The sequence below is a fragment of the Hypanus sabinus genome, chromosome 4 (genome assembly GCF_030144855.1).
Source record: "Hypanus sabinus isolate sHypSab1 chromosome 4, sHypSab1.hap1, whole genome shotgun sequence".
In the NCBI taxonomy this organism is placed as follows: Eukaryota; Metazoa; Chordata; class Chondrichthyes; order Myliobatiformes; family Dasyatidae; genus Hypanus; species Hypanus sabinus.
In genome coordinates, this window is record NC_082709.1 from 181,960,988 (window position 1) to 181,983,898 (window position 22,911).

The window sequence follows — 22,911 nt, forward strand, 5'->3', positions numbered from 1 at the left end:
GGTAAAAATTGATGATAATATAAGCAGTTGGACTAAAATTCAAAGAGGAGTTTGACAGGCATGTGCTGCCTCACCAGAATTATTTAATATCTATAGTGAAATGATTCTCAGAGAAATATAAGACCTCAATGGGATAAAAATTGGAGTGCTAACATCAACAAAATAAGATATGCAGATGATACCACCCTAATAGCAAGTGCTGCAGAAGACCTACAGGTCCTCCTTGACAAAGTAATACAAACAAGTACAGATTTTGTCCAACCATCACTTGTAAAAAAACCAAACGTATGGTGATATCAAAACAGCAGGATCCTCCCAACTGCCAATTGCACATTGGTAACCAAGAGATTGAACAAAAGACCAGCTTTAATTACCTTGGTAGTTTTGTATCACGAGATGCTAGATAAAATAGAAATAAAAAGAAGAATTGCCATCGTCAAAACCAACTTCTAAAAAATGAAACCCATTTTTACCAACAGACACATTTCTATGACAACAAGAAAATGCTAATACTAAAATGCCACATCAGGTCAATCTTGCCATATGCTTGCAAAACATGGACTAGAACACCAGAACTCCAAAGAAACTTAGAAGCAACAGAAATGTGGTTTCTTAGAAGAATGCTGAAAATATCATATAGAAATAGGGTAACTAATGAGACAGTATTCTAACGTGCCCATACAAAAAGATCTTTAATGAAAATGTTAAATGAGAGATACTTAACTTCCTGGGCCATGTCATCAGAAAAGACAGTAGACAATAGACAATAGACAATAGGTGCAGAAGTAGACCATTCGGCCCCTCGAGTCTGCACCGCCATTCTGAGATCATGGCTGATCATTCACTATCAATACCCAGTCCCTGCCTTGTCCCCATATCCCTTGATTCCCCTATCCATCAGATATCTATCCAGCTCCTTCTTGAAAGCATCCAAAGAATTGGCCTCCACCGTCTTCCGAGGCAGTGCATTCCACACCTCCACAACTCTCTGGGAGAAGAAGCTCTTCCTCAACTCTGTTTTAAATAACTGACCTCTTATTCTCAATCCATGCCCTCTGGTACTAGACTCTCCCAACATCTGGAACATATTACCTGCCTCAATCCTATCAAATCCTTTAATTATCTTAAACGTTTCAATCAGATCCCCTCTCAATCTCCTCAATTCCAGCGTGTACAAGCCCAATCTCTCCAATCTCTCTGCGTAAGACAGCCCTGCCATCCCAGGAATCAACCTAGTGAATCTACGCTACACTTCCTCAATTGCCAGAATGTCCTTCCTTAAACCTGGAGACCAAAACTGTACACAATATTCCAGGTGTGGTCTCACCAGGGCCCTGTACAAATGCAAAAGAACATCCTTGCTCTTGTATTCAATTCCCCTTGTAACAAAGGCCAACATTCCATTTGCCCTCTTCACTGCCTGTTGCACTTGCTCATTCACCTTCATTGACTGGTGAACTAGGACTCCTAGGTCTCTTTGCATTTCTCCCTTACCTAACTCGACACCGTTCAGACAATACTCTGCCCTCATGTTCCAGCTTCCAAAGTGGATAACTTCACATTTATTCACATTGAATGACATCTGCCAAGTATCTGCCCACTCACTCAGCCTATCCAAGTCTCCCTGTATTCTCCTAATGTCCTCTTCACATGTCACACTGCCACCCAGTTTAGTATCGTCAGCAAACTTGCTGATATAGTTTTCAATGCCCTCATCTAAATCATTGACATAAATCTTAAAGAGCTGTGGTCCCAATACAGAGCCCTGTGGTACCCCACTAGTCACCTCCAGCCAGTCTGAGAAACACCCATTCACTGCTACCCTTTGCTTTCTATCTGCCAACCAGTTTTCTATCCATGTTGAAACCCTGCCCCCAATGCCATGAGCTCTGATTTTACTCACCAATCTCCTATGTGGCACCTTATCGAATACCTTCTGAAAATCTAGGTATACAACATCCACTGGCTTACCCTTGTCTAACATCCTTGTTACACCCTCAAAAAACTCCAACAGATTAGTCAAGCATGATTTGCCCTTGGTAAATCCATGCTGGCTCGGCCTAATCCTATGTCTGCCATCTAGATGTGCCACTATTTCGTCCTTAATAATGGACTCAAGCATCTTCCCCACGACTGACGTTAGGCTAACAGGGCGATAGTTCTCCGTTTTCTCCTTCCCTTCCTTCTTGAAAAGTGGGACAACATTAGCCACTCTCCAATCTTCAGGAACTGATCCTGAATCTAAGGAACATTGGAAAATGATTACCAATGCATCCGCAATTTCCTGAGGCACCTCTTTTAGAACCCTCGGATGCAGACCATCTGGACCCGGGGATTTATTAGCCTTCAGTCCTACCAGTCTACTCATCACAGTTTCTTTCCTAATGTCAATCTGTCTCAATTCCTCTGATATCTTATGACCTTGGCCCATCCATACATCTGGGAGATTGCTTGTGTCCTCCCTGGTGAAGACAGATCTAAAGTATGCATTAAATTCTGTTGCCATTTCCCTGTTTCCCATAACAATTTCTCCCAATTCATTCTTCAAGGGGCCAACATTGTTCTTAACTATCTTCTTTCTCTTCACATAGCTAAAAAAGCTTTTGCTATCCCCTTTTATATTCCTGGCTAGACTGAGCTCATACCTGATTTTTTCTCTCCGTATTGCTTTTTTAGTTAAGATCTGCTGTTCCTTAAAACTTTCCCAATCATCTGTATTCCCACTCATCTTAGCCCTGTCATACTTCTTTTTCTTTAATGCTATACAATCTCTGACTTCCTTTGTCAACCACTGTGGCCCCTTCCCCCTCTTTGAATCCTTCCTTCTCATTGGAATGAACTGCATTTGCATCTTTTGTATTATGCCCAAGAATATTTGCCACTGCTGATCCACTGTCTTTCCTGCCAGGGCATCCGCCCATTTAACTTTGGCCAGCTCTTCCCTCATGGCTCCGTAGTCTCCTTTATTTAATTGCAACACTGACACCTCTGATCTGCCCCTATCCCTCTCAAATTGTAGATAAAAACTTATCATGTTATGATCACTACTTCCTAATGGCTCCTTTACTTCAAGATCACTTATCAATTCCTGTTCATTACACATCACCAAGTCCAAAATAGCCTCGTTCCTGGTTGGCTCAAGCACAAGCTGTTCCAAAAATACATCCCTTAGACACTCCACAAACTCCCTATCGTGGGGTCCAGCACCTACCTGATTCTCCCAGTCCACCTGCATGTTGAAATCTCCCATAACGACTGCATTACCTTTAGCACATGCCAATGTTAACTCCCTAATCAACTTGTACCCAATATCCACGCTACTGTTTGGAGGCCTGTACACAACACCCATTAGGGTCTTTTTACCCTTACTGTTCCTCAGCTCAATCCACACAGACTCTACTTCCCCTGTTCCCAAGCCACCTCTTGCTAAGGACTGAATCTCATTCCTCACCAACAGGGCCACCCCACCCCCTCTTCCCATACTTCTGTCTCTACGATAGCAGAAAGGAGAAATAGAATGCTTTACAAGGCCGTATACCTGGGAAACGTGGTCGAGGAAGGCAAAGAAGAAAATATATGGACACTGTGAAAGAACTAACAGATCTAAGTGTGCGAGATATCATTGACGCTGTGAGGGATAGTTTGATGTGGAGAGCCATGATTACCCAAGCATGTAACACGCAAGGCACATGAAGAAGAAGTTTCCTGAAAAGAAAATATGCTGCGGTGTTGTATAAAATAATTAAAATTTTTAAAAAAAACATGGAGTGTGTTCAACTACCATGGATTTTTGGATCACTCTGACATAAATATCCACCTTATTGTTGCTTAGCTGTTTTCAAACCTCGGCTCAGAAGGTGAAGAGGCAGTGAAGAGATGTCATAAAAGTTTAAGAAAAATGGTGTAAAAAGCTGTGTGGAGACATTATTTTACACATTAAGTTGTTATGGTCTGGCATTGTTTGCCTGAAATGGAGGTGTGGGAACAGATCAAGTGGAACTTTTGGAAAGGGGTTTGAAAGTACACCATTACTGAAGATTTCCTGGACAGAGCAGAAGTCTGGAATTTCAAATAAGTCAGTAGCTGTTTCTAAAGGCCAGCACTAGCTCAGTAGGCTAAGAGATCTGTCTCTGCCAAATTATTTCATGATTCTAAAATTCTAACTTGAAAAGAGATAAGAGAGGGTTCTAGAGTGAAGCTAGCTGTTCAGTGGCACGCCAGATAGATTATATGCCATCTTGTTGCAGCTACCTCCAAAAGGAACAAAACCTTGTCACTGAGTTTGGAGGCTTGCATGCCTCGATGATCCAGAGAGCTACAGCACGTTGGCTGGAGTCAGGGCTTTCTACTTTGGCTCTTGGTAGGGTCACCCATACCAAACAGGTCAAAGGGTAGAGGCCAGACTAAGAGTGGTCCACCGGTCCTCCAGATTCAGGGGTTCAGCTCAGAGCTAACAATGCTGACTGGCCAAATAAAATTGGTATGGAAACAGCAGTGAAGAATCCTTCTACATTTGAGAGTGATAGTATTCCTGAGTCCCCATCCAGGACCTGTGTAACTGACAGCACAGCCCTTTTCACTTCCTCACTGTTTCAACACTATGGCCATTTTGACCAGCTCGCACTACAGTGAACCTTTTTTTCTAATCGTGTTCCTTTTTGTAAAAAAAAAAGCATAATTTATATCTAAAGTATGCTTTTGTTGTGAATGCTGCTTAACTAGTGCTACGTACCTGCAATGCTGCTGCAAGTAAGTTTTTCATTGCACCTATGCATACATGTAACTGTGCAGATGACAATAAACCCAGCTTTGATTTAGGCTTTGAAATATCAATGATGCTACAAGGAACCTGATGTGGGTAGTTCAGCCTCACAGTTCCAGTGACTCGGGTTCAATCTTGACCTCTGGTGTAGTCGGTGTGGAGGTTGCATGTTCTCCCTGGATCTGCTTGGATGTCCTCTGGGTGCTCTGGCAACCAGGTTAATTCCTGGGTGAGAAGGTTATCCTCTTAAGACTTTTTGGTCCTGTAACTGTTGGAGATTAGAAAAATTACTTATTTACTTCCTGTTATGCTGCTGGCATTGAGGGTAGCAATGAAGGTTTGCTATCACTGTCTGTTTTTGGCCATCTTCTCCATTGTGCCCCAGCTGTGGTTTAGGTTCCTCAGTTGAACACAGATATAGGATTCTTCATTGCTGTTGCTGTATCAATATCTTTTGACCAGTCGGGGTTGTTAGCCCTGAGCCGAACCATCAAACCTGGATGAACAGTGAACCACTCTTAGTCTGTCCTCTACCCTTTGATTTGTTTGGCATGGGTGACCCTATGAAGAGCCGAAGCAGAAGGTCCTGACTCCAGTCAACATAGGTCTCTGGGTCATTGAGGGACACCAAACCCGATGACAAGATTGTGGTCCTCTTGGAGGTCCTCTTAAATGAATAAGAGGGACCTTATTCAAAGATAAAATCTGGGTGGGTTATCATGCTCTAGGAGAGAAATATTATATACAAAAAGATATGCTTTATTTCTTATGCGTATATTGAAACATACCAGTGAAATGTGTCATTTGTGACAATTGCCAACACAGCCCACAAGTGTCACCATGCTTCCAGTGCCAACATGATGCCCACAACCTACTACCCCTATGTCTTTGGAATGTGGGAGGAAGCAAGCGCACTCAGAGGAAATCCATGCAATCACAAATTCCTTACAGAGTTTGCATTGATTTACTTAAATATTAATTAATATACAAAAGAAAACAATCAATTATATTCATATTGAACAGGAAAACAACCGGATGGTGGAAATCTGGATATATAACCCATAAGGCAGCACCTTTTGAGAGATGAACAGTGTGAATGATCCATGTTAATGACACTTCACCAGACCTGGGGAAGGGTGATTGATTTAATAATGATTCTCAGTTTCTCTTTCCATAGATATGTCTGTCATAATCACACTCTTGTCCGATCTTGTGTAAATTTACAGCAGAAATTCCAATATTCCAATAGTGATTCAGTTACAGTATGTAAGTACTTCATTAGCTGGGATATCCTGAGATCATGTAAAAAGTGATATAATCCGTTTCTGAAAACCATCAACATGGATGTAGGACATCTATGGTCAGGTGTCAGGACAGCAGATCAGTGAAGAATGGGAATGGTAGTTCCTCCTCCCTCACGGAGATCAACGAATCATCCGGGGTTCTGGGATTAGAGTTCTGTGCAGGCAGGGGTCACAGTGGCCAGTGACCCTAAGGTACACAAGTTGGAATGACCAGAGTTAAAGGCATAGTGTTGGGGATTCTTTCAATGGAGAATTTGGTGTTTGAGGCCCAGTATACAGGCTTCTCATTTGCTGTCATTGGCGCATCCTGGGGTTAATACCAGAGGTCAAAGCCCATATGTTGATCAGAGGTCTGGAAGTCTGGATCTGCCAGTCTGTGTGGGGCTGCTGGGGAAACCAAAGGCCAATGTGTGTACATCATGTGTCCAATAGCGATCAACGATGGCTTATCCTAGGGTTGCAGGACTGTATATGTGTGTAGGTGAGAGGGAGGACTAAGACTTGTTTTACTGGTGTTATTTTGCTGTTTGTTGTGTTCTGTGTTGTTCTGCTGAATATGGTCACCATGCTACGTTGGCGTTGGAATATGTGGCGAGCATTACGAGCTTCCCCCAGCACATCATTATATTGTTGGTTTTTAATGCTGGGCTGGTGCTGGTCCCACAATTGTTCATGTTATACATTAACGATAAGGAAGAGGGAACCAGTATAGTGTATCTAAGTTTGCTGATGACACCAAATTGAGCAGAGGACATGGAGAGTCTGTTGAAAGATATAGGTAGGTTAAATGAATGGGCAATGGTCTGGCAGATAGAGTACAATGTTGGTAAATACAAGGTCATTCACTTTGGAAGGAAAAATAGAAGGTCAGATTATATTTAAATGGTAAAATATTGCAGCATACTGTTGTGCAGAAGGACTTGGGAGCGCATGTGCAAGAATCGCAAAATGTTGGTTTGCAGCAGGCTACTAAGAAGGCAAATGGAATGTTGGCCTTCATTGCTAGAGGGAATAAATTTAAGAGCAGGAAAGTTATGCTGCAACCATATGGGAAACTGGAATACTGCATGCAATTCTGGTCTCCTTACTTGTAGAAGGATATACTGGCTTTGGAGGTAGTGCAGAGGAGGTTCACCAGGTGGAGGGTGTTAGACTATGAGGAGAGATTGAGTCTTCTGGGATTCAGCAAAGACAGGTCCTGCTTGACCAACTTACAGGAGTTCTTTGAGGATATGATAGTGCAGTGGATAGAGGGGAACAGATGGACATTAATTACTTGGATTTCCAGAAGACGTTCGAAAAGGTGCCACATTTAGACTTACTCATAAGATAAGGATGCATAGAGTTGGGGGTGATGTATTAAAGTGGATAGAGAATTGGTTAATTAATAGAAAGCGGAGAGTCAGAATACATGGGTGTTACTCTGCTTGGCAATCAGTGATGAGCGGTGTGCCATGGGGGTTGGTGCTGGGACCACAACTGTTGATGATATACATTAACAATCTGGAAAAGGGAACCGAGTGTAGTGTATCTAAATTTGCTGATGATACTAAATTGAGTGGAAAGTCAAATTGTGTAGAAAATACAGAGAGTCTGCAGAGAGCTATAGATAGGTTAAGTGAGTGAGCAAGGGTCTGGCAAGTGAAGCACAATGTTGGTAAATGCGAGGGCACCCACTTTGGAAGGAAAAATTAAAGTGCCGATTATTTAAAAGGTAAAAAATTGCAGCATGCTGCTGTGCAGACGGACCTGGGAATCACAAAAGATTGGTTTGCAGGTGCAGCAGGCTATCAAAAATGCAAATGGAATGTTGGCCTTCATTGCTAGAGGGATTGAATTCAAGAGCAGGGAGGTAATGCTGCCACTGTACGGGGTACTGGTGAGACCACACCTGGAGTACTGTGTGCAGTTCTGGTCTCCTTACTTGAGGAAGGACATACTGGCTTTGGAGGCAGAGCAGAGGAGGTTCATCACATTGATTCCAGAGATGAAGGAGTTAGACTATGAGGAGAGATTGAGTCACCTGGGACTGTACTCACTCAAATTCAGAAGAATGAGAGTATATCTTATTGAAACATATAAAATTATGAAAGGGATAGACAAGATAGATGCAGAAAAGTTGTTTCCACTGGTGCATGAGGCTAGAACTAAGGGATTTAGCCTCAAGATCTGGGGGACTAGATTCAGGATGGAGATGAGGAAGAGCGTGCTCTGCCCAATGAAACAGCGGAGGCTACCGCAATAAATATATTTAAGACAAGGTTGGATAGATTTTTCCATCGTAGGGAAATTAAGGATTATGTGGAAAAGGCAGGTAGTTGAGATGAGTCCATGGTCAGATCAGTCATGATCTTATTGAATGGTGGAGCAGGCTTGATGGGCCATTTGGCCTACTCCTGCTCCTATTGCTTATGTTCTTGACACATTTCACTGTATATTTCAATCTGCAGATGATAAATAAATAAATTTGAATCTGTCTGAATAATGCTTCTCCAGAAAGCTCATGAAACAATAGCGAAAACATTTCTCCTTCTGCTCACTGCCCTCCCTTAATATCTGAAATGCAAGAAGCACATTGCACAGATTGTGGTTAATGAACAACACATTAGTGTAGCAATTAGTGTGATGCTATTACAGCTTAGGGTGCGGGATTCAGAATTCAATTCCAGCACCGTCTGTAAAGAGTATGCAGGTTTTCCCTATGACCACATGAGTTTCCTCCAGGTGTACAATCGTAGAAAAGTACAGCACAGAAACAGACCCTTCAGCCAATCCAGTCCATTTCAAAACCATTTAAACAGCCTGCTCCCATTGACCTGAACTGGGACAATAGCCCTCCATACCCATGCCATTCATGCACATATCCAAATTTCACTCAATTGTTGAAATTGAGCTTGCCTCCACCACTTGTGCTGGCAGCTTGTTCTGCACTCTCACTGCCCTCTCAGTGAAGAAGTTTCCCCTCAAGTTCCCCTGAAATTTTTTACCTTTCACCTTTAACCCATGACCTCTGGTTGTAGTGCCACCCAACCTCAGTGGAAAAAGCCTCCTTTATAATTTGAAATACCCCTATCAAATCTACTCTCAATCGTCTAATTCTGGTACCTTTCCAAATTCCAAAGACATTCTGGTTAGTGGGTTAATTGGTCATAGTAATTTTTTTCTGTGACTTGGTTAGGGTTAAATAGGTGGTTTTCCAGGTGGTGTGTCTCGCTGGGCTGAAAGGGTTAGTTCCATGTTGTATCTCTAAATAAAAGCAAATATACACCGGGAAAGACTCCAACAGATTTGACAGCACATTGGTGTGCTCCAAGAAGCTATGCTAAAATGTTTGCATTGTGATTTATATGACAGCAGAGCTGTATTAACACAAAATCTTTTCGGCTACGTAGGTAACATGTGCACTAGGGAGCTGAGATTAATTCGCAGCCAGTTTCAGATGACTGGGTTTGCTCATGGAAAGCTGAGGGTGTTTCTCTTTTCCCTTTGTACTGAGGATCCCCAGTGGCAGAAAGCAAGTGTGGGGATGCCTCTGGAGCTTAGCTCTGCCTGTCAGTAGCAGTGGTTGATAGATGAGTTGCCCTGGACAAGCTGCTCCCGACATCTCACCTCTTTTGTTCACAGACTTTGGCAAAAATGGGCTGAAATGAAACGAGAAGTAACTGGAAGTGGGAATATTTGTGTCAGGAAATGCGGAGGAGGCTTGATATAAAAGCAGAGCAATAGAGTAGATTTAGCAGTAAATTAAAGTCTACTCATAGAACACAAAATAACAAGCCATGAGAAGCCACAAAACAAGAGAAAACGGAAACTAAACACAACAGACAAGACTAGCAGCAACTGATTGAGGCAGGCTGGTTCAATGAATGAACAAGGATTATGGATAACCACTAGGATTAAATAGGCTGCAGGCCAGCAAGGCCAAGGAGTTGATTGTTGACTTCAGGAGGAGGAAACCAGGTGTGCATGAGCCAGTCCTCATTGGGAGATCAGAAATCGAGAGGGACAGCAACTTCAAATTCCTTGATTTTATCATTTCAGAGGACCTGTCCTGGGCCCAGGTCATAAGTGCTATTATGTAGAAAATACAGAACCACCTCTACTTCCTTAAGATTTTACAAAGATTCAACATGACATCTAAAGTTTTGACAAACTTCTATAGATGTGTGGTGGAGAGTATATTGATTGGTCGCATCATAGCCTGGGATGTAAACACCAAAGCTCTTAAAAAGAGAATCCTACAAAGAGTAGTGGATATGGCTCAGTCCATTATGGGTAAAGTCCTCTCCACCACCGAGCACCTTTACACAGACTGTTGATGCAGGAAAGCAGCATCCATCATCAGGAACCCCACCACCCAGGTCAAGCTCTCTTCTCACTGCTGCCATCAGGATGAAGACACAGGAGCCTCAGGACTCACACCAGCAGGTTCAGGAACAGTTATTGCTCCTCAACCAACAGATTCTTGAACCAAAGTGGATAACTTCACTCAGTTTCACTTGCCTCATCACTAAAGGTGGAGCAGCATGGTAGCATAGTGGTTAGCACAATGTTTTACTGTCCAGGTGATCTGAGGTCACTTCCCGCCACTGCCTGTAAGGAGTTTGTATATTCTCACTGTAATCAGGTGCTCTGGTTTCCTCTCATAATCCAAAGGGATACCGGTTGGTAGGTTAATTGGTCATTGTAAATTGTCCCATGATTAGGTTAGAATTAAATTAGGGGATTACTGGGTGACATGGCTCATAGGGCCTGAAGGGGATTTTCCACATTGTATCTCAATATCCCTCACCTATGGACTCACTTTCAATGACTCTTCATCTCAGGTTGTCGATATTTATTGCTTATTTATGGTTGTTTCTTTCTTTTTTGTATTTTCAGTTTGTTGTCTTTTGTACACTGGTTGAATGCCCATTTGGTGTGGTCATTCATTGATCCCATTAGGGTTACTGGATTTATTGAGTATACCTGCAAGAAAGTGAATCTCAGAGTTGTATATGGTGATTTTTTTATGTACTTCGATAATAAATTTACTTTTAACTTTGAACTTTGGGGTGAAGAGTCTGGAATGAACGGCAGCTGAATCCTATTAGCTGGCTGGAGGCTGGGAAGTGCTTGCTTGTACAGGTCTGACACTTTGCTCTTTGGCAATGTGAAGCCCAATCTAATGGCTTTGAATAGACTAAATAAAGCCATCTGTAGCAGGGTGCATGTCAGCGTGGAGTGCGTGGGCATCATTACTTTCCTCTGGATCAGTTACATGGTAACTAACTATCACCACTGCTGGTGACACTATGGTGGTCAGATTTATGTGACAGCAGAAGTGTACAGAAGGGCATGGTGTTATTCGGGCCATTGTTGTGAGAGACTACTTTCTTGTGAAATGCTGCTTACTTGATGCTATGTGCCTTTGATGATGCTGTAACTACATTTTTCATTGTACCTGTACATATCTGCACTTGTGCTTATGACTTGGATTTTGACTTTGATATCCTGCATTTTAATATGGATTTTGTCCTGTACCATCTCAATGCATTAGGCTTTGAAATGATAAACACAAGGGATGCTGGAAATCCAGAGCAACACACACAAAATGCTGGAGGAACTCAGCAGGTCAGGCAGCATCTATAGAGAAGAATAAGTTTGTTTGCCTGGATCGTGATCTATCTGGATGGCATGTAAAACAAAGCATTTCACTGTATCTCAGTACAATAATAAACCTATTACCAAATACCAATTAAGGGAATTAAAGTTTGATCTGATACCTTATTTGGCATCAGTTTGGAAAGATTCAGCATGACATCTAAAACTTTGACAAATTTCTATAGATGTGTGCTTCAGAGTATAGCGACTGGTTGCTTCGTAGCCTGGTATGGAAACACCAAAGCCCTTAAAAAGGAAATCCTACAAAATGTAGTGGATATGCTCCAGTCTCTCATGGGTAAAGCCCTCTCCACCATTGAGTACATTAACACAGAGTGCTGTTGTCGGAAAGCAGCATTCGTCTGATGTCTTAAATCTGATTCCATCTCACTGGACTGTTTTGAAAAAGAGTAGAGGAGCATTGTCTTCTTTTATTTTGAGATACACTGCTATAACAGACTCTTCCAGCCCAATGAACCCTCAATACCCAATTATACCCACATGAACAATATTTTTATTGACCCTTGCATCTTTGGACTGTGAGAGGAAACCAGAGGACCTGAAGGAAACACACATGGTCAAGAGCAGAACATACGAACCTTGCAGACAACGGTGGAATTGATCCCGGGTCACTGGTGCTGTAATAGCATTATGCCAAGTGCTACACTATAGTGATTGTTAACAATGGATGTAAAAATAAAGAGTAAAAGGGAGGTGAGAATTGATATTGGACCACTGGAAAATGGTGCTCATTTGGTAGTAATGGGGGCCAAAGAAATGGCAGATGAACTTAATGGGTACTTTGCATCTGTCTTCGCTGTGGAAGACTCTAGCAGTGTGCCACAGTGCCAGGGAGCAGGAGTGCGTATCATTGCTATTACAAAGGAAAAAGTGCTAGACAGACTCAAAGATCTTGAGGTGGATAAGTCACCTGGACCAGATGGACTACATCCCAGAGTCCTGAGACTAGTTACTGAAGAGATAACAGATGCACTGGCCATGATTTTTCAAGCATCACTTGATTCTGGCATGGTCCCAGAGGACTGGAAGATTGCAAGTGTTACTTGACGCTTTAAGAAGGGAGGAAGACAAAAGAAAGGAAATTATAGCCAGATAGCCTGACCTCAGTGGTTGTGAAAGTGTTGGAGTCTATTATAATTGACCAGGTTTTGAGGTACTTGGAGACTAATGATAAAATAAGTCAAAGTCAGCATGGTTTCTGTAAAGGGAAATCTTGCCGAACAAATCTTTTAGAGTTCCTCAAGGAAGTAACAAGAAGGGTGGACAAAGGAGAGGTAGTGGATGTCATTTACTTGGATTTTCAAATTGCGTTTGATAAGGAGTCACACATGCGGCTGCTTAACAAGATAAAAATCCTATGACGTTACAGAAAAGATATTGGCATGGATAGAGGAATAGCTGACAGGTAGGAGGCAGCGATGGGAATAAAAGGGGGCCTTTTCTCATTGGCTGCCAGTGACTAGTGGAGTTCCTCAGGGGTCAGTGTTGGGGCCACTGCTTTTCACATTGTTTGTTAATGATTTAGATAATGGAATTGATGACTTTATGGCAAAGTTTGCAGATGATACAACGATAGCTGCTGGGGGTAGGTGGTTTTGTGGAAGCAATGCCGTTGCAACAGGATAGTTCAGAAGAAAGGGCAAAATTGTGGCAGATGGGATCCAATGTCAAGAAATGTAGGATAATGCACTTTGGTAAAAGGAACAATACTGCGGATATTACAGTATCTAAATGGGGAGATGGTTCAAACATCATGGGTACAGAGAGACTTAGACATCCTTGAGCAAGACTCTCTGAAGTTCAATTTACCAGTGGAGTCTGTGGTAAAAGAGCCAAATGCAATGTTGACATTTATTTCAAGGGGAATAGAATATAAAAGCAAGAAGATAATGCTAAGCCTTTATTAGGCACTAGTCAGGCTACACATAGAGTATCACTACAGTTTTGGGCCCCATATCTCATAAAGGTGTGTTGGATAGGCTGGGTGAGTGGGCAGATACTTGGCAGATGACATTTAATGTGAATAAGTGTGAGGTTATCCACTTTGGGAGTAAGAACAGGAAGGCAGATTATTATCTGAATGGTGCAGAGTTAGGTAAGGGAGAAATACAAAGAGATCTAGGAGTCCTTGTTCATCAGTCACTGAAGGTGAATGAGCAAGTGCAGCAGGCAGTGAAGAAGACTAATGGAATGTTGGCCTTTATTACAAAGGGAATTGAGTACAAGAGCAAGGAAATCCTCTTGCATTTGTACAGAGCCCTGGTGAGACCACACCTGGAGTATTGTGTACAGTTTTGGTCTCCAGGGTTAAGGAAGGACATCCTGGTTGTAGAGGAAGTGCAGCGTAGATTCACGAGGTTAATTCCTGGGATATCTGGACTGTCTTACGCAGAGAGGTTAGAGAGACTGGGCTTGTACATGCTGGTATTAAGGAGATTGAGAGGGGATCTGATTGAAACATATAAGATTATTAAGGGATTGGACAAGATAGAGGCAGGAAATATGTTCCAGATGCTGGGAAAGTCCAGTACCAGAGGGCATGGTTTGAGAATAAGGGGTAGGTCTTTTAGGACAGAGTTAAGGAAAAACTTCTTCTCCCAGAGAGTTGTGGGGGTCTGGAATGCACTGCCTTGGAAGGTAGTGGAGGCCAATTCTCTGGATGCTTTCAAGAAGGAGCTAGATAGGTATCTTATGGATAGGGGAATCAAGGGATATGGGGACAAGGCAGGAACCCGATATTGATAGCAATTGATCAGCCATGATCTCAAAATGGCAGTGCAGGCTTGAAGGGCCAAATGGTCTACTTCTACACCTATTGTCTATTGTCTATTGTCATTGGGGAGAGTCTAGATGAGGTTAAGAGGATGATTCTGGGAATGAAGGGGTTAAGGTATGAGGAGTGTTTTGGCAGCTTTGGGCCTATACTCATGGAATTTAAAAGAATGCGGGAGTATCTCATTGAATCCTGCCGAAATTTGAAAGGACTAGATAGGGTGGATATGGAGAAGATGTTTCCTATGGTGGGGTATCCAGAACTAGTTGGCATAGTCTCAAAATTGAGGAGCAGCCCTTTAGAACAGATGGAGCAGGTACGATGGGCTGAGTGGCCTAATTCTGCTCCTGTGTCTTATGGTCTTGTGGTCTTATGTATTTTACAACCAACTGTGAGACCATGCTGTTTGCTAATTGCTCTCTTCATTCCTGTTGACATATTTTGAGTGACCTTTGTTTAAAGCACTTGCAAAATCATAGGACTATAAGATCTTAAGACCTTAAGACATGGGAGCAGAACTACGACATTCGGCCCATTGAGTCTGCTTCACCATTCCATCATGGCTGATATATTATCCCCCTCAACCCCATTGTCCTGCCTTCTCTAGGTGATGTTTGGATCCATTTTAAATAGACAGTGCTTATAAAAGGTATTCACTCTCCCTTGGAAGTTTTCATGTTTTATCATTTTACAATATTGAATCACAATGGGTTTAATTTGGCTTTTTTGACACTGGAAAGGCTCTTTCATATCAAAATGAAAATAAATTTCTATAAATTAATCAAAATTTCAGATAATTATTAAATACAAAATAATTGCTCACCCCTTTAAGTCATTATTTAGTAGATGGGCCTTGGGCAGCAATTATAGCATGGAATCTGTGTGGATAGTTTTCTATCAGATTTGTACTTTTGGACTCTGCAATTTTTCTTCATTCTTCTTTACAAATCTGCTCAAGCTCTAACAGATTGCATGGGGATTGTGAGTGAACAGCCCTTTTCAAGTCCAGCCACAAATCCTCAATTGGATTGTGGTCTGTACTCTGACTTGGCCACTCCAGGACAATAACTTTGTTATTTTTAAGCCATTCCTGTGTAGCTTTGGCTTTACGCTTTGGATCACTGTCCTGCAGAAAAACAAAACTTCTCCCAAGTTGCAGATCTCTTGCAAACTGCATCAGGTTTTCCTCTGGGGTTTCCCTGTGTTTTGCTGCATTCATTTTACGCTCTACCTTCACAAGCTTTCCAGGGCTTGCTTCAGTGAGGCATCCCCATAACATAATGGAACCACCACCATGCTTCTTGGTAGGGATGGTGTATTTCTGATGATGTGAAGTGTTTGGCCTATGCCAAACATAGCATTTAGACTGGTGGCCAAAAAGCTCAAATTTTGGTTTCATCAAACTATAGAATCTTCTTCCAACTGATGTCAGAGTCGCTTACATGACTTCTGGCAAACTCTAGCTGAAATTTCATGTGCTTTTTTTTCAACAGTAGTTTTCTCTTTACCACTCTCCCATAAAGCTGCAACTGGCAAAGCACCTGGGCAACAGCTGTTGTATACGCAGTCTCTCCCATCTCAGCCACTGAAGCTTGTAACTCCTCCAGAGTTGTCGTAAGTCTCTTAGTGGCCTTCGTCACCAGTCCCCTTCTTGCACAGTCACTCAGTTTTCGATGACAGCTTGCTTTTGGCAGTTTTACAGCTGTGCCATATTCTTTCCATTTCTTGATGATTGACTTAACTGTACTCCAAGGGATATTCAGTTACTTGGAAATTTTCTTGAATCCATCTTCTTACTTGTGCTTTTCAACAGCCTTTCTGCGGAGTTGCTTGGAATGTTCATTTGTCTTCATGGTGTAGTTTTCGCCAGGATACTAACTCAACCAGCAGTTGGACCTTCCAGACACAGGTGTATTTTTACTGCAATTAATTGAAGCTCCTTGACTGCACACAATTATCTCATTTAACTAATTATGTACCTTCTAAAACCAATTGGCTGCACCAGTGATAATTTGTCATGTCAAATTTAAGGGAGTGAATACTTATGCAATCAATTATGTTGTGTTTTATATTTGTAATTTATTTAGATCACTTTGTAGAGATCTGTTTTCATTTAGTTTTATTTATTTTGATCAATGTCAAAAAAGCAACCAAATCCATTGTGATTCAATGTTGTAAAACAATAAAACATGAAAATTTCCGGGGTGCGGGTGAATACCTTTTTTAGGCACTGTACTCATGATGGCAATGTCTGTATTTTTAACAATTACCCCTCTGATTTCACTCTCCCTTGAACACAACAGAGCATAGTTCTGTTGTTGCTAACTGGGTGGTGACTTGAGGGAAAGGGCATGATGAAGATTGCCTCCACTCTCTCCCACCTTGTCTGTGCTTCACACTCAGGATTGTCTCCCGAACCAGCAGGCTAGATTCCTTCGGTCATGTCATCCCATGGATCAAAGACTCTACTGCAGCTATTTGTCAGAGACTGTGGAATAACTTCTCACTTCAGCCATAATCAGAGGCTAGCCTAAATAGGAAACAGTGAATGGGACAAGAGGTTTGATAAGAAAATTAATCCATAACCCTCAACAGCGCTGTGCTGTCAGCAGGTCATCTGACTGACAGATCTTTATTGCTCATGGACAGCTGAGCACACAAGGCTGTTTGGTGGTTATCAGCCTTTCAAAACCCAGCCCCTCTGTCCTTGACCCTCACTGGCTATGTTATGAAGCAACTACCTCAGAGCGATACTAAAGTATGAAATTCCGATGCCAACTTCAGCCCTTTATACATTTCACTCATTCAAGGTGAAGTTTATTTATTTATCCATATAGCGATACAGTGCCGGATCAACCCTTTCTGTCCTTCAACCCATGCTGTCCCAGCAACCCCTTACAAACCCAATTAACCATAACCTAATCACGGGACAATTTTCAATTGACCAATTAATCTACCTGGTACGCCTTTGGACTGTGGGAGGAAACCGGATGACCTGGAGAAAATCCACACATTCCACAGGGAGCACGTACAGAGACCCCTTGCAGAACGGCACTGGAATTGAAATGCAAACTCAGGAACACCATGAGTTGTAATTGCTTCGCGCTACCGTGCAATTGTATCATATGCACGAGTACATCAAGGATCAAATTTATTCACCATATATATTCACATATATTAGCAACTTGCTGGTAAACTCTTACAGGCACATTAGTATTGAGCTCCAAACTCCAACGCCCTGAGCTATAATAACGTTGTGTTATCCGCTATGCCACCATGGCAAGTCACTGTATATATATCCATATAAATAATTATATAAAAATAAAGTAGAAGTTAAAGTATAGATATGGAATAAAGTGTGCACAAATACATACTGTAAATACCTGCATGTATTTCTAATGTATGCAGTATTATAAGTGTACGCATATATACATTTAAGCATATATAAAGGCTTACTTGCAGCACCATCACAGCCACCTAGCATCAGATAAGCAGCATTCACATGAAAAGCATAAACTAAGCATATATTAAAAACAATTTTTACAAGGAGGAACACAATTGGAATGAAAAGAAGTCCATTTCAGTTTAAAGTGATAAAAAGTGACCATCATGTTGTTAAACTGTAGGGATTAAGGTTTTTGTTCTTGTGAGCTGGTAATATATTCTCTCCCCAAAGCTTGATAATTATTCCCTTTCATTTTTATCCAACCAACTTGAAAGCTAGAATTAAATCTGATTTCCATCTTCAAGCTTCATTTAATAATTACTTATTTGGAAACATTCTTGAAATTCTTTGCACTGGGACTAGAACTGTCTCTGACTATTTACATCCAAGTGTGCATCCTTCATCTCATTAACACAAGGAACTGTTCTTTCTATAATGAGGACCAACTGCAATTGTCTATTGGTCCAAGTTGAGCTACAGTCCATTTACAACTTACTTAAGGAAGAGACTGCTTTGCAGAGAGCCATGGCAACAGATCCTTAAATGTGTCATTATTTTTTAGCAGAATGATTTTGAAGAGATCCACGCATGGTGCTTTAACGTCCCACAGTAAATATTTTTTGCCAACAGTGTACTGCAGTAGCAAGATAGTTAATTTACTGAGCTGGATTGAGACCGGATCTACTGAGTTGTGGATAAAAATCCCTCCAGACCAACTGGGGGAATTTAATTTCAAGTAAATCTGAAGAGAAAAAAAAAAATAACCTCGATGATACAACCACATTACTGAAGAACGATAACACTGATTCATAATTTTTTTTCCAGAAAGATTATTTTTATTTGTCACAGGTAGATCAAAACATCAAAATATACAGTAAAATGCATAATTTATGTCAACAATCAACAGTCTGAGCATGTGCTGAGGGCAGCCTGCAAGTGTCACCGTGCTTCTGGCACCAACGTAGCATGCCCATAACTCACTCACCCTAACCTGTAAATATTTGGAATGTGGGTGGAAACCAGAGGAAACTCACACGGTTACAGGAAGAATATACAATCTCCTTAAGCAGTGGGAACTGAACTCCAATCGGTGATGGCTGGCACTGTCATATTATTACACTAACCTCTCCTGTACACCCTTAATAAAGATCCCTAGTCCATATCCAGCTCATTTGTATGGAGTTGGTATTCCAATGAATGTGTTAGCCCGATGCTCTGAATTAATGGGGCAAACAATTCTCTCAGCTAATGGCAAACAGTCTCCACTTTTACAAAAAGTGCAATTTACTAGCCTTTCACACTGTATACATCCATTAAGTCATGGGGCATGAAGCAAATGACATTCCATCAATGATGAACAAACGTAAGCATTGTTACCAAGGATACTGCTCTGCTAAAGAGTCAATTATAGGTCAGTACAATCTGTCCTACAGATGCCATGTGCCATAAGATCTCTCTACCCTTACCTGCCACGCAGCCCATCACCATCCATTACTGTTATGGCTACAAGTTGGACATCAGGTAACATCACCAGCAAATTGCTGCAGATGTACTGTGAAGAGTATTCTAAATGGCTGTATCACCGCCTAGTGTCGGGGAGGGGTGATGTGGGGCACAACACTGGATTGAAATAAGCGACAGAAAGTTGTGAACTCCATCAGCTCCATCATGGTCACTAGTCTCCCCAGCATCCAGGATATATTTAAGAAGCAATGCCTTAAGACTGTGGCATCCATCATTAAGGACCCCCATTTCCCAGGACATGCCTCCTTCTCATTGCTATCATCAGGAAGGAGGTACAGGAGTCTGAAGACACACACTCAATGTTTCAGAAACTGTTTCTTCCCTTGTACCATTGATTTCTGAATGGAGAATGAACCCATAAACACTACTTCACTATTTATTTTTACTCTCTTATTTGCATTACTTACCTAATTTGCTGTTTTGTGGTAGCAGTGCCATGCAAAGACATGAATAATAATATAAATTACAAAAAAATGCGACGTAAAGGAATAATGAGGTCATATCTAAGGGTTCACAAACAGTTCAGAAATCTAATGGTGGAGGGGAGAAGCTGCTCCTAAATCATTGAGTGTGGATCTTCTGGCTCCTGTACCTCCGAGTTCAAAGTTCAAAGTAAATTTATTATCAAAGTACATATATGTCACCATATACAACCATGAGATTCATTTTCTTGTAGGCAAATTCAATAAATCAATAATAGAATAATACCTATAATAGAATCAATAAAATTCCACATCAATGGGCATTTAAGCAGTGTATAAAGGACAACAACCTATGCAAGTACAAAATTAATAATAGTCATAGTAATAATAAAAAGTCAGCAATTAATATTGACAGCATGAGATGAAGAGTCCAAAGTAAGTTCATAGGTTGAGAGAACATTTCAATGATAAGGCAAGTGAAGTTGAGTGAAGTTATTCCCTTTGGTTCAAGAACTCATGGTTGAAGGGCAATAACTGATCTTGTAGATGGCTGTGTGAGTCCCGAGGGTCCTGTACCTTCTTTCCTCCCTGATAATAGTAATGAGAAGAGGACGTGTTCCAGATGGTGAGGATCTTTATTGATAGATTTTGCTTTCGTCAGGCACTGCCCCTTGAAGATTCCTCTGATGATGGTGGGAGGTTTGTGCCTGTGATGGAGTTGGCTGAGTCTACAACTCTCTGCAGTCTCTTGTATTAGAACCTCTATACCAGGCTATGATGCTGCTAGTCAAAATGTACAATTCTGACAATTTTCCCACATGGAATGACTTTGCATTGCATGTTTTTGGAGTTCCTGATGATATCGATAAATTTCTGCAGTGTTCCATAATGTTTCATTAGTTTCCATAGGGTGTTTCTGTCTAAGCTATCAAAGGCTTTCTTGTAGTTGACGTAATGTAGAAAGATATTCAACTCAATTAACTGATCTATGATTATTCTTAAGGCAGCTATCTGGTCTGTGCAGCAATTTTTCCTGAAGTCTGCGTGTTAGTCCCTTAATGTTCTGTCAACAGCTTATTGAAGGCACTACAGAATAATTCTATTTAGCACCTTTCCTACCACAGACATTGAGGATATACCTTTGTAGATTTGCAGTCTCATAGTTCACCTTTCTTTGGAAGCTTGATAGGTGACTTTCCTTTTACACTTGTGGCACCTCTTCTGTGTCTCAGATGTTGCAGAGCAAAGTATATAGGATATCTGCCATAAGTTTAGGGTCTGCCATCAAAGCCTCTGGTGGTACACTTTCTGGGCCAGCTGCTTTTCCTGACTTCAGCCTCTTGATCTCCTTCTTCAATGGCTTGGCACAGTTGACATCCAACTCTGATGTTCATTTGGAATTAAAGGAGATTATGGAGGAAGTGATCTGTTCAAAAGTTCATTGAAGTACTGTTCCCAGTGCTGGAGCTGTTAATCTTCTTCAGGACATTTCCATCTTGGGCATTGATCTGGTTGAATTTATCAGCTAGCTTCCTGATAGCATCATATAGTTCTTTCATATTTTGCTCAGGCTTCTACTTGGGACACAAGACAAATTTTCTCTATGCCTCTGCTTCCACGATCCAAGTTCTGCTTCTAATGTGTTTTTCTTTCAGTGTTCTCCTCTTGTTGATTGTTTCTATCATTACTAATGTAGTACACTCCTAAAGGTCAAGTGTCCTTTATCCCAACACTTCCTCACAAGTTTCATTTCTTGCCTCTTTGACAGCAATCCATTCATTTTTGATATCAAGGTCTTCAAGTTTGTGGAACCTGTTGGAAGGAGTGAGGGCAAATCTCTAAGCTGCTTCTTTGACTTTCAGGTACCTCACATTACACTTTAGTTGTGGATTGGGTGGTGCATAGCTTCCTTTCAGCTTCACCTGTACTTTGGCAATCAGGAGATGGTGGTCTTATCCTGCATCTACACCACGCTTCACTCTTACATCATGGAATGATCTTTGAAATTACTTTGAGATGCATACGTGGTCAATCTGGTTGTTTATTACCTTGTTTGGTGACATCCATATTGCCTTGTGTATTTCCTTATGTGGGAATAGGCTTTCTGCATTAATTAGCTTGAAGTTAGCACAAATTTCAGCAAATTGTTCCCCATTTTCATTCATTTCTCTGAACTGCGTTTCCCCATCACCTCTGCATATCCTCCAGTATACCTGCCTACTTTAGCATTAAGCTCTCCCATGACAATGGTCAGGTCTTTTCCCTTCCCTCTGCTGATGACTCCACTGAGTGCATTGTAGAACTGTTTTTGTCTTCTTCATTAACGTTATTTGTTAGTGCGTAACATTGAATAACTTGAGCTGCTACCTTCTCGTGCAGAAACAAGCAGTGAATATTCTGGAACTGATGGCTTCCCATGTGATCATGGCTCTATGTGCTACTGATGTCCTCATGATATCTGCACCCTCTCTATGTGGTGCATCATTTCTCTGATGGCCTAAGTAGATGATACTTATCCCATCTGTCAGTTGAGACTCTCCAGATGATGTCTATGTTGTCTCATTCAGTCCAAGAATTGACAGCTTGTGCCTTTTTATCACATTCGCTATGACGCTGGATTTTCCTGCCTAGTGCAAGATTTTTACATTCCAGGTTCCCAAGGTAGATATGGACTTTGGTGACAAAAGAGATGTTGACTGTGCAGGATCCTGATAACCTTCCCTGCGCTGTGTCATGAGCTCACTCGATGATGAGCTTCTTCTCTCAAAGTCAATGGTATGGTTGGAGTTCATCAATGTTTCTGTAATCTGTTGTATCCTCTGTACAGGGGATTGGTCTATACAGAGCCCTGTTGGCCAGCTATACCCATTTCCACCTCTCATGTAGGGGACTTTGAGAAGTTTATCTATCTACCTATATATCTATCTTTTATTGGTTTAAATGTTAGATTATTTGTCTGTTTGTTTATTTATTATTAATTTAGTAATCTATCTGTTTAACTATTTACCTATTCATTT